This window comes from Typopeltis vanoorti, chromosome 5 (genome assembly GCF_054136105.1).
Source record: "Typopeltis vanoorti isolate ZY-2024b chromosome 5, IOZ_Tvanoo_1.0, whole genome shotgun sequence".
Taxonomy (NCBI): domain Eukaryota; kingdom Metazoa; phylum Arthropoda; class Arachnida; order Uropygi; family Thelyphonidae; genus Typopeltis; species Typopeltis vanoorti.
In genome coordinates, this window is record NC_143553.1 from 70,765,330 (window position 1) to 70,779,317 (window position 13,988).

Below are 13,988 nucleotides of genomic sequence, written 5' to 3' on the forward strand. Positions count from 1 at the left end.
GTGTGTGTGTGGAAACATTTGGCTGTGGAATAGGCTAGTGCAGTTACTTAGGCTAGTGCATTTTTTTTTTTTTTTAGCAGGGTTTATCAAGGTGTGTATTAGATTTGAAATTATTTCACTTCTTTAGTAACCAGAAAGTTAGCTAAGAGAATTAGTTATGCTAACAATCTTTACTTGCAGCTCTAGATTGGAGAATATTATGAGATAAACACAATTTCTCATAATTTTCTCCAATCTTGTTTACTGTTTCATATATATTTATTTATTTATTCTCCTTCCCCTGATTGGGATTGTTTTATCCATAAGTTTTTCATATTAAAATTTGATATTGCAGTTGCATGCATCCTAATGATTCCTATTTTTTTTTTTTTAAAGCTTGCTGATTCCAATAATAACTTAAACCATGAAATTTTATCTAATTGATTTGATGCTAATATGAGCAAACAGAATGAATTAAGCAATTTGATCATTATAATGAAGAAAACATTGGGAAGTCTGTGTGTGTTTGTGTACTTCACTATATTTTCCCAGTGAGATTGAAAACATGGTATACTAGCATTATGGGTAAGTCACAGATTAGATTAAGGCAAGAAAAGTAGACATTTTCATTAAATGTGACACATGCAGTAATCTACCAATTGGGCATGTGTCACATTTAATGTAATAGCATATGTTCAAATTCTCTTAGATTAAATGTGATATATTTTTAGAAATAAATTATGGAATAAATGAAACTGGTTATATGGCAACAATTAGAAATTTTATTTATACCATTCCAAACTTTATAGTATGGGAAAGTGAGAGGAGTGAATTGGTATCAATCTAATTCCCTCTCCTCTGTATTGAGTCAAGTATTTTGAGGGAGCTTTTAGGAACTCCACTCTAGATGTGAGAGCAGCATTCGATAGCTGGGCAGATTTGTGATTTGTATAAGGTTACAGCTGCATAGAAGTGAAGTAACATCTTGAGCAAAGAGAAATCCTAATTTTTTGGAAGCTGAGGATGCAATGGTTGTGATGTGTTTATGCAGGAGAAGCTATAATAAATTTAGTTTAATCCTTTATCCAAGTGTGAGCAAACAAAGTTTGTGCCTGAAAATATCTTCAGGACTGAGGCAAGGTGGTGGTGCATCTGTTGGCAACTCGGAAAAAAAAAAATCCACAACATATAAATATAAACACAATGAATTAGTTGTACATTAATTCATAGAGAGATAAGTCCATCATGGACAAGTGTGCTGTAAGATGAATTATTGCAGTTTGTCTGCTAAAACACAGGGATTAATGTTGTAACATCATAAATGAAAGATATTCATAAGTGCAGTCTTGGTTAGTGTAGAAAGACCATGTTGGATTATTCTATATTGTTTGTTGAACAACATTGGCACATGCAGGTATATGCACATATATATATGCACACACAAAACCTTATACGCTGATATTCAGTTTTTTATTGCTTTCATTTCTGGAAATTTTCTCTGTTCCGAGTTAGGCGATTTCTTTCTTGCTTCCTTGCGTGTTTGAGAGCATTCTGGTTAGTAGAAAAGCGGGACTTTCAGTGTCTACAAAAATGATTATTCATCAAGCGAAAGTGATAGCTGCTAACAGAGGGATCGCCAACTTTACTGGATCAACATCATGGTGTTCAAGATTCATGAAGAGAAACCAGCTATGTATGCGGACTAAAACATAAATATCACAAAAGATGCCAGCTGAATATGAAGAAAAAATTATTGAATTGCATTGATTCGTCATTAACCTAAGGAAACATGGATGAAGTTCCACTGACTTTTGATGTGCCCTTAAACAAAACTATAAATTCCAAGGGCACAAAAACTTTTACTGTTAAAACTCCGGGGCACGAAAAAAAAAACTCGTTCACAGTAAGATTAGGTATTTGTTGAAAGTGTACCTACTTATTACTTTATATTTGAAATACTGTAAATTGATTATAATATTCAGTGATAAAGTTTTTTTCCTAAAAAATGTGCACAAAAATGGGGGTGCATTTATATGCCAGCAAATACAGTATATCCAGGGGGGGATAAACTGTTCCACAGTACAGCAGGTAGCAGGGATGGAGGAGGAAAAGAAACATGTTCTGTTTCCATATCTGTACTTCCATTAAAGTTAATTACTGTGGTTATTGTGTAATTCATTGTTTATAGTCATAAATGCTACTTTAATTTTTGCTTCTGTAAAACAGTTTTAAACTATACTGTGAAAAGATGTTGGACGGCAGCTGTACGTGTTCCAGCAGGCTTAGCACTAATGCTATTTCAGATGAACATTTGCCATGAAAATATTTATCGAATACACAAATTGCAGAGACCAAACATCTGTGGCTCCCACCATGCAAAACACATCTCCTTGCGGACATGTATAATGCTATACATTAAGGGACGGGCCACTACCCAGACCGGTTTTGACCTTTATTGAGGTCTTGTCAGTGGGAGGCAAACCCAGAAACTGTGATACTAAGGCAGAAGCAATGGAGAGTTGGCAACTCGTAGCAAAGGTGCACCAAGCTCTCATCACTCCTTGTCTCAGTATCTCCCACCATGCAAAGCAATAAACTTCCAGCAGGTGAGGCCTGATGTCAGGGTAATTCCAAGAAGAGAAATTTCATCTTGTTTGGAAATTTGAGTGTTATCAAAAATGATACTGTGGAAAATGGTTCTTTTTTTGTGAAAAATAAAACAGAAGTAAGCAAAAAGTATGTTTGCCTCTTACTACATCATCTAATACATTATAGTGTAAACTATGCAGGCAATGAAAGAAATAGTCATAAATGCTAATCTTTGAAGCTGATTGTGGCATAACTATAAACAATAAATTCACAATAACTTTAAAGTAATTAACGTTAATTACTACACACTGATGATGTATTGAAAATAACAGTACATCATCAGTGTGTAGAAACAAGCAAATCAAGGAACAGGAATACAAGGTACATACATCAGTCAGCTTACCAATTAAAAACAGTTGCCGTGAGCTAGAAATTAATATATTAATAACTAATATTAAAGCTTTTTTTGATGTTTACACAAAGTGAGAATCTCCCAAACTTTTAGGGGAGAGAGAGAGAGGGGGGGGGCAATCATTCTGATTCAGGTTAGGCTGATGTAAGAGGGGTTCACAACTTTCTTCAAAAAGGCATTTTTATTAAAAACTGCTTCTATGGAGAAGACAAGCTTCATCCCACAGGATACTGTGTTTAGTGTTCAAAGCCCTTCTACATTAGCCTAACTTAAATCGGAAAGATTGTCTCTCTCTCTCTCAAAAGTTTGGGAGAGTCTCATTTTATGTAAGCATCAAAAATAGTTTTAATATTATTTATTAATATATTAATTTCTAACTCATGGCAACCGTTTTTAATTGGTAAAAAAATTGTACCTTGTATTCCTGTTCTTTGATTTGCTTGTTTCTACACACTGTGTACTGTTATTTTCAGTACAAAATATCTGTACTTCCATTAAAGTTAATTACTGTGGTTATCGTGTAATTCATTGTTTATAGTCATAAATGCTACTTTAATTTTTGCTCCTGTAAAACAGTTATTGTTAATAGAGGAAATGTATATATTCCATTTAAGCTATTTGAAGAGAAAAAGTTTATTAAAAATGTACTCCCTAAAAATTAAACTTATTTTCACAAGAATATCTCTCTACTAATAAATTCATGTTATATTCATTTCCGGTATGCATTTCTACAATAGGAATTATTCTAAAAATGTATATAGGACTGATTTCAAAATACAAAGCAAGAGTGAAGATAAAACATGCTGTATATTCTTCTTCCTGGAGAACAGAATATATTCTATTCAAATTTTAAAGTACTTTAAAGTAGAGAGTGAGAATGGTCAATGAGTTTAAGGAGTGGTATGATAGACTTTGTGTTTCTTAGGGGGGGGGAACTTCCCCTCGATGAGTCTTGACAGACTTTGTGTTTCTTAGGAAGGACCTCCTACAATGAGTCTTTTGACTCTATGGAGGCCTGAATCCCTAGAGAGCACGTCCCCTGGGTGGCAGATAGGGGAGCCCACCATGTGCGTGTGTGTGTGTGTATGGTGGGGTGGTCCGAATATACTGAATAAGGACTCGTGGACCAACACGGCCATAAGGGGCAATCATCTTGATTGTAAGGGAAGCAGCACTCCCATGGACCCCTAGCTGGATCTGTCCTCTCCTTCTACTTTGAGGAAGATCCACTTACTTTAATCTTTCCTATAAGGCTTTTTCAGCCAACTCTTCTTATTTTATGACCCTTATGCTATTAGAGTACTTGAGGGCCATGGGGTCTTTTCATTTCTGGCCTTACAACTATGCCCTCTCTATAAACCTTACTATAATTCTTCTATAATCTACTCTTTCCCCTTCAATATACCCTATTCCTCCTATGGGTTTAAATTCGAAAGGAGGCTAGTTCAGAAGCCTTAAGGTAGCAGCCCTACCATTGAACTATTCCATCGTAAGGCTAGTCCCCTGCCATGGAGAACATAATCCTACTTGTAAGCTGACAGAAAAAGATAATTGCATTGAATCTATGGGAAATGACCCTGGAATGGAGATTATGTAATTTTAGCAGGAGACTTAAATGCAAGAATTGGAAACACAAAAATTAATAATAATATAGGAATACATGGAGAACATACTCTAAACAGGAATGGTAAAAAATTGATGACTTTGTAGTTTATAGTAACCTAAAAATAACGAATTTCTTCTATAAACATAAAGACATACATAAATATACTTCGGCAGCAAGAGGATTGAAATCAGTATTAGATTATTTTATATTAAATGAAAAGACATCAAAATTTTCACTAGATGTTAGAGTCCACAGAGGATATGAAATAAGCAGTGACCACTTCCTTGTTAAAATAAAATTAAGATTACCACCTAAATGACTACAAGTAACAAGAACAGGAAGAAAAATTGTAACATTTGTTTATAAAACTAGACTATTGAATGCCAAATGCACAATGGCTATATGAACAAAGAATTAACCAATATCTAGATAAAATAAAACAAAATGAAGAAATAGAAATAGAATGGCTTAATATAAAAATGATACTAAATGCAGCAGCAAATGAAAGCTTAGGGAAGGCCAAAAAATCCAGTAAAAGGAAAAAACTGAAGATCTGGGATGATAAATCAAAGAAATAATCAAAAATAAAACAGAAGCCTATCACAAATGGTTAAGCAGTAAAAGATTAGAAGATGAAATAGAATATAAAAGAATAAGAGCCATAGCTAAAAGAGAAGTCAGAAAAAGACATAGAGAATCATGGAACAAATTTGTTTCTAATTTAGAACATGATTTATATAAAATAAGACCCAATGTATATAAGATTTTGAAACACTTAAATGCAGATACCAAAGAAAACATAAAATTAAACACTGAATTGAAATGAGAAGAATGTCTAAATTACTACACAGAACTGTGGACAGACAAATATTTTAAAAAAGACAACTGGCAAACAATTAACAAAAATGAAAAGGAAATAACTAAAGAAGAATTAGAAATCAGTCTGAAAGAAACAAGAAACGGAAAATCACCTGGAGAAGATAAGCTAGGTTCAGAACTATATAAATACACAGGAACAAGATTCAAAGAAAGACTCTTATTATTTTTAAATAAAATTTACTCAACTAGTATCCTCCCCCCCCCCCCCCCAATAGAATGGAAAAAAGCAATTGTGATTCCTATCTTTAAAAAAGGTAATGGAGATGATCCTAAAAACTATAGAGGTATCAGTATACTAAATTCCTGTTACAAAATATATAGCAAAATCTTAAATAGCAAACTAATGAAATATTCCAAAAACTTTATTTTAGAAGTACAGAATGGATTTAGAAAAGGACATCATGTATAGACCTGGCCTTTTGCCTAAAATTAATAATAGAGAAAAGAAGAGAATACAATTTAGAAACACATATTGCATTTATTGACTTTGAAAAAGCATTTGACAAAGTTAAAAGAAACATATTATTTAACATATTAAAAGAAAGACAAATACCAAATAATATCCTAAAAGCTATCACAAGTATATATGAAAATAATCAAATACAAATAAGATTAAATCACGAGCTTCCATATACAAGAGAGATAAACTAAGGGGTCTGACAGGGATGTCCCCCTCTCAGCAACTCTTTTTAATATCTACTTAAATGAAATAATAATAAAATGGAATAAAAATTTGCATCAAGGAATTAAACTTTCTCCTACAGTAAACTTAAACACTCTCCTCATTGCAGACGATCAAATAATAATTACAAATTCTGGAGATAACTTACAGAAAACTATTTTAGATCTAAATGAGATATCCAAAGATTATGGTATGATAATATCAACAGAAAAATCAAAAACTATGGCCTTTAAAGGACAAGATCCAGCAAGAACTAAAATAGTAATAGATAACAAGATCTTAGAACAGGTGAATTCATTTAACTACCTAGGATATATGATCACATATGAAAATGAAAAAGATATAAACATAAAAATTGACTCTATATTTAAACCAAACCTAGTTCAAAAACAAACCAGACTAAAAGTATACAATACATTAGCCCTACCAGTCTTAATGTATGGAAGCAAAATCTGGACAATAAAACAAAAAGACAAACAAAGATTAACAACAGCAGAAATGAAGTTTATGAGAAAAACTGCAAAGTATACCCCATATGATCACAAAAGAAACGAAGAAATTATGAAAGAATTAAACCAAGCACCAGTAATAGAAAAAATTAAAAAATATAAACATAAATGGATGGAACACGTTCAAAGAATGAAAACAGAAAGATTACCAAAACAAGCCTTAAAGTACAAGCTATTAGGAAAAAGGAAACCAGGATGTCCTCTTACATGATTCAACGATGACTTCTAAGGCCGGAACAGGCCATGATAGGCCTAAATTCTTGATACGCATGATGATGAATGATGATATATTGATTAATATGGCTCTTTTCTGTTATATCACCTCAACTAAAAAGAAAAAAAAGAAATACGTCTTCACGTGAGTACCAAACCTTGGAGATTCATTGGCAAACCGTAAAGGAAACTTTCAGTGATTAAGTCAGAGGTATGTGGTGAGGTAATCAGAACTCCATGGTGGACTCAGGAAGTTAAAGAGGCAGTCAAGGAAAAGAAGAAAGCATATCAAATGTTCCTGACAAATAAGTCACCTTGTGCTCTTAGGGAATACATATAAGAGAAAAATGTAAGAAACCAAAGCATTGTTTCTTAACATGGCTATCAAAATTATTAATATCAAAATTGGAGATGATTGGCATTCCTTATTGAAAATGCTGAAAAATGGAGGAAAGAATATTGCAAAAGGAATTAGAGATGACAAATGGGACATGAAAACTGGCGATAAAGATATTCTTGATATATGAAGTAATTACTTTGAAATATTGCTAAATGAACCGAGCAGTGACAGCATGGTGGTAGAAAACACTTATCAGGAATGCCATCGGGAATATATTTTGTACTTGAAGTAGAAAAAGCTATCACAAACCTGAAATGAGGAAAGACAGCCAGAGTAGATGATATTCGATCAGAAATGCTCAAATATAGAGGTATAAATGTTTTATGTTGGATGCATTGCATAAATTCAGAAAGAATAAAGCTGAATGTGAGAATTATAGAGGAATTTCTCTATGGCATGTTGCTGGTAAGATTTATGCAAGTGTTTTTGAGAAAGAGCTAACTAAAATTGTGGAGGAGAAGAATAAGGTGGGTTCAGGCCAAAAAGAGATTGTCAGATTTTCTATTTAAGACAAATAGTTGAGAAATCATGGGAATATAACAGGGATCTGTATGTGAAGTTTTGTAGATCTGGAAAAGGCATATGACAAGGGGCTAAGAGGAAAGTTGTTCAAAATGTATCAGTTAAATGATAGGACATCATATCAAACAATACATAGTCTCTCTTTAAGTTATAAACAGCAGTTAGAATTGAAGGAGGTACTGGAAGATGGCTTGATGTTAAATAAGGTGTGCAACAAAGGTGTACATTATCTCTATTGTTATTCATCATATATTTATCACATTATGAAGGATAGTGGTATTAAACCTGATATCAAAATTGGAGATGTTAATCTCAACTGTTTACTTTATGCAGATGATATTATACTCCTAAATAAATCTATGACAAGTCTGTAGAATTCTCTGACCATATTGAATAACTGCTATAATAAATTTGGTATAAAAATCAATATTGAAACGACAAAGACAATGAAAATAGGCAAATGTCAACTGCATCCTGAATGGAGAACCTACATAACAAGTAAAGCATTTCATCTATTTAGGCACAATTTTTAGTGAAGATGGCAGATTAAATTTGGAAATAGATAGCAGAATTAGCAAAGCTGGTATGGTGAGAAATCAATTGAACACATTTATATGGAATAAAAGAGAGATTAGTCATAACACTAAACTAGCTGTATACAAGACAGTTTTCAAACCAATTTTAACTAATGGATCTGAGAGCTAGATTGGAAATAAACTCTTGATCAAAAATTGGAGACCACAGATATGAGACTCCTGAAAAAAATTAGGGGGACTGAGCAGATGGCATCATATTAAAAATTAGGATATTAGGAAAGAATTTGACATTGTTAGCATTCAGGAATGTGTTAGCAGAGCTAATCTCAGGTGGTATGGCCACTTAAACAGAATGGGGAGAGGAAAGATTAGCTAAACAAGTTCTTTACCAGGATGTCAGGGAAAAAAAAAAAAAAACAGACGAAGACCAAGATTTAGATGGATTGATACAGTAAAGTGTCTTAGAAGACAGAAATATAAAATCGGGTAATATTGACAGATAATAGACTAATCTGGATTATAGATAGGAAGTTAGTAATGATGTAACTGTTCATGTAGTACTATCATAAAATCCTGCACACCATTCAGGATATATGATTGGAATTTGATGACGATGATGATAACATCAGTATACCAAAAAAAAAAAAAAAAAAAAACTTCAGCAGAGCTTAAGATTGGCAGTATAATCATGAATGGAAAAGAAATGGAACTAGCAGAAGAATTGGATAAGTATCATATTGACATAAGTGTTACTGAAACAAAGAGGATAAAACAAATAAGATCTTTGTAAGCAAGAAATCCATGTTGTTATATTCGGTAAATATCAGAATGGGGAACTGGATGACGACACTTATGTTCTTATGGACCCACAGAAGGTTCTACTAAAGAAGTAGAGCAATATTTTGCAGCATTAGAAAAAGGCAGCTGACATGATGAAAAGGAAAGGTTGTCCTTATTGGACAACCTTTCCTTTTCATCATGTCAAGAAAAGGTCCTTATTGGAGATGTGAACTGCAGAGTAGGAAATGATTACCAGACATATGGGAATGTTCTGGGAATATTGGGAGAAAAGAGCAAAGTTAATAATAATGATAAGTACCTGCTGGATTTCTGTTCAGGACATGGTGATAGTTATTACTATTTTCATGTTCTAACATAAAAATGTTCACAAATTCACACAGAGAGAAGATGCAAGAAATAAGAATAATGGACATATATAACAAAAGAGGAAATATACAGTTAATTTTTAAAAAATAGCGAATACGTAATGGAATATCCCTTTGGGGCATGATGTAGAGGATTTGTATAATCCATAGGCATTCATTGCTTAAAGATATACTGCTTTTTTATTCCATGTTTGATATATGCTATCCAATAGAAACAAAAAAAAAAATCACCAGCCTCGCACAGTCCTCTGTTAATATAGTGATTTCTTCATTCCATGATTTCATAATTGAAACAATTGAAAAAAGTGCAATAAACCCTTATGAAATAATATATTGCTACAGGAAATTATAGGGGTGATTAGAAAAAATGTTTGACTAAAAAGTCAAATGATTTAGTGAATGGACAAAGGTTGAGAAACACTGTGATAAAGGAATGGTCACCAAATTGGCCTGGCTCTGACGTGTTTTTATAACTTGGGTCTCAGCTTGGGAAATATCCTGCAGGACTGGAAAGAATGTACCATAGTGGATTTTTGTACCACTCATTGTACAAGGGTAGTGCAAAAACTGATGTGTCCTGTCAGTATTTCTAGAATGGTAGTAAAGATTTTAGAGAAGTTTGTAAGACCTCGCATACAGAGATGTGATAAACTGGGTTGACAGACAAGATATATTTTGCAAAGAACAGTATAGGTTTACTAAAGAGAGGTCATGATTTAGCAGTTTGCTCATATTTTATAATAATGCATTCAGTATAATAATGCATTGTTACATAAACTGGAGAATAAGGAAATAGAAGTCAAACAATGTTGAGTTAGACTGTAGGGAGAAGGGAAAGAATCGACTGCTGCACATTCAAGAAGATTGATGTAGTTTGGACTGTGTGTGTGGGTGGAGACAGGCCTTATTTTATAACAGCAGCATTCTCTTCATCAAGTAGATTGCCATTCTTATGATAAATAGTTTTAATCAGCTTGGTGAACACTATCCTACCATATGAGTTGAAATCCTGATGTATATGGTGCGATGTTTAAAAATTTGATTACCATCACCTTTTCTGCATTTGATATCATCCTGAAGTCTGCTTATTTTATTTTATTTATTTAGTGTATGATGTACAGGTCTCAGGATATTACATAAAACAGCATAAAAACAATTGTAAAAATCATATTAAAAGGGGTACAATAGGTTAAAATGATTATAATTAATCATTATAATTAATTATAATCATGATTATAATTAACCAAAATTAAGAATCAGGAGTAATAGCTTAATCCTTAAATCCCAGATCCATTCCAGGGATTCTGGGGTCAGTTTAAAAAAGTCCTCTTTAGTACCTGAGAATGAGTAGATAGGACACTCAAACACAATGTGATCGATAGTCTGGATCCCGCTTCCGTATTCACAGTTTGGAGTATTGGACCAGTTTCATTTATGCAGGAGATGCTTATATCTTCCATGTCCTGTTCTGATCTGATTTAAATTGGGCCATACATGTCTAGGGAGATCAAAGCCCTCCAGATCAGATGTGGGATTTGAAATGGGAATTTGAAGATTGGAGGTACGTTGAAGCCAATACTCCCCATGATTCACATAGGTCAAAGTTCTGGTCATTCATTTGTATTGCACTCCTCCAGGCAGGGCACCTGGATTTCAGTCTTTTTGAGGCATAGAAGAAAATGTCTTGGTGGATAGGCAAGGAACTGTTTCCAATTATTTTTCTCCATAATTTGTTTAAAAGCTTGGGTCCTTCAAAGCAAGGGAGGGGCTATATTACTGAGAGTTGGGAGCCAGTAGCCAGGAGTAGATCTTAGAGCTCCAAAGATTCTTCATATCTTGATTTAACTGGACATCAACTAAAGAAGCATGTGCACTGTTCAGCCACACAGGAGCACAATACTCTGCTGTAGAATAGACCACAGACAGTGTGGTAGTATGCAGTGTGTTGGCATCAGCACTCCAAGAAGTACCAGCAAGTTTATGCATTATATTATTACGAATTTTTAATTTTACAGCAATATTTTCTAGATGATATTTAAATGTCAAACTTCTGTCTAGGGTAACTCCTAGGTATTTTGGATGATTGTTAAATTTCACCTGTTTATTTCTGAAGTAAACTTTTGAGATATAGTTGGCCTGGATATTACTTAAATGAAAGGATGCTACTTCAGTTATGATGTACTCAGCTTTTTGGAATGTTGAGTTGCAATGGCAATATCGTCAACATACATGTATCTTTACGATGTTGTCTCTGGGATATCACTAATATATAAGTTAAAGAGCAATAGGCCAAGAACTGACCCCTGAGGTAGGCCATTTTTAATCTTAAAGAATTTACTTTTGAATTCATTGAGAGATACTTGTATCCATCTGTCTGTTAGTATTTGATTAATTAGGTTGGCTAATTTTGGTGATGGGATATTTTCTAGGAATTTTAAAATGAGACGCTCTCTCTCCACACTGTGTCATGAGCAGCAGAGAGGTCCACGAATACCGCTATTGTTTTCAATTGTTTTTCGTAACCATTCTCTATAAAGGTTATCAAGGCCAGTACTTGATTGCAACAACTTCTGTCAGTTTTGAAGCCAGCCTATTCCTGTGGAGTTCTATTATGTATACTTGAAGAAATTCTGTTGTATATCATTCTTTTTTGAGAAGTTTCAGGCAGATGCTTAACAAGGCAATAGGATGGTAGTTGGAAGCATTTGTCTTTGCCAGGTTTTAAGATGGCAATGATTTTAGATCTTTTAAAAATTGATGGAAGCATGCCAGAGTCCAGGATATTATTATACATAGGTAAGCCATTTAATAGTTTTTGGTCCACAGTTCTTAATGAATTCAGGGTAGATATTGAGTCCAACTGCCTTCCCAGTCCTCAATGAGTTAACTTACCCAGGCTATTATCTCAGGCTTTCACATTGGGAAGTGAAAGCCTGAGATGATGATGGTGGTGGATTTAAAATTTTTTAGTTTTTGTTTCACCTCTCTTTTAGCTACTCTGTCGTGAGGATATTTAGTCATTGAAATTATATGCTTTGCAATGTGTTTTGGATCTATGGTGGGCAGTTTACCAGAAGTCCTTGTATTAGGGTCAGGCTTCCTAATCAGGGACCAAGCTTTTCGACTGGAATGAGTAAAATTAAAATTTTTCATTGTTTTAATCTATTTGTCTTTTCTAGCATCGTTAAGAGACTTCAGGAGCTCAGTGGCTACTGTAGGATTATTATTAGTAGAGAATTCTTTATACAGTCTTTCACTGTCATTATTCCAGCCTAGGATATAATCTCTCCTAAAACCTCTTGGAATGGTTCGTTTGGCAGTACCAATAATAATGCCAACAAATCTATTGAATTGTTTATAGTGGGCTTTATAAGTCTTATTACAGTGTCAATCAACCTGTTTCTTAAAAGAATCCCAGTCAGCTTTGAGAAAGTTCCACCTAGGTTTTAATACTGTTCTTGTGATTGGAATATTTAGGCCTACTTTGTAGATTATAGGTCGATGTTGGCTATTTGGAAAATTGTCTAATACTTTCCTAGAGATGGGGATATGGCTGCCATTATTGTCTGCAGTACAGAAGCACAAATCAGGGTTATATCCCCTTTCCCATCTAGATGAGAGAAATCTTTGGCATCAAAGATCAGATAGAGGTTCTGATTTTCCATCCAGTTCATTAGTAGGGTACCATTTAGGTCATCCTTTCTATAGCACCAAAGGAAATGATGACTATTAAAATCTCCCAGGATTATGCTTGGATGTTGTTGTTGGGACAGTACTTGATCAGGCCATTTAACTAAGGGAGGTTGTACGCCAGATATTATAATAGATATACTATATATGTCCTTGTTGGTGCTTGGTTTACAGATCTTATAATTAGAAATGTCATTTTTTTATATGTTGCTACACCGTATTTGGGATGGTTTATGCAATTAATCACATTATATCCAGTGGTGAGCTATAAGGGGCTTGCGCGAGCTCTTTGTTAAATTTTTCTCAAATTTGCAAGTCCCTTGTTCTTCTTGTTTAATAATCTTGTAGAACTAGAAAATACCACCGTGGAATGTATGCATGCTACTATAATTGCTACTTTAAATTCATATGGATTTTCTGATAACTATATAAAAAATCATTTCATTGCATTTTGTTCTGATGGAGCTAGTGTAATGTTAGGAAACAAATCAGGAGTTGCAATCAGACTTCTACAAAAATTTCCCAACATTGTGATTTGGCATTGCGTAGCTAATTGATTATAATTAGCATTAGACGATTCGATAAAAAAACATTAAGGAAATAAATCATTTTGAAATATTTATGGATAAATTATATGCTTTTTATCATCAATCATCAAAAAATCGACGAGAATTAAATACGATTGCAAAAGACCTTGGTATCGAAATTTTAAAGATCAGCCGTGTGCTTGGACCACGATGGGCAGCTTGCAGTTTACAAACGGCTCTTACTTTGTGGAGAAATTACCCAACTTTATGCAAGCATT

General features: G+C 33.7%; 1 protein-coding gene across 3 annotated transcripts in view; it reads left to right on the top strand.

Annotated features, from left to right (window-relative positions):
• Positions 1 to 446: 446 nt before the first annotated feature.
• LOC150106513 (cyclin-dependent kinase 17-like) overlaps positions 447 to 13,988 on the top strand; it is a 363,340-nt gene continuing 349,798 nt past the window's right edge. For all 3 annotated transcript variants that reach the window (XR_016548362.1, XM_090393169.1, XM_090393168.1), the window contains exon 1: positions 447 to 564. The gene's annotated coding sequence lies outside the window, so the exon portion shown is untranslated. The remainder of the gene's footprint in view (positions 565 to 13,988) is intronic.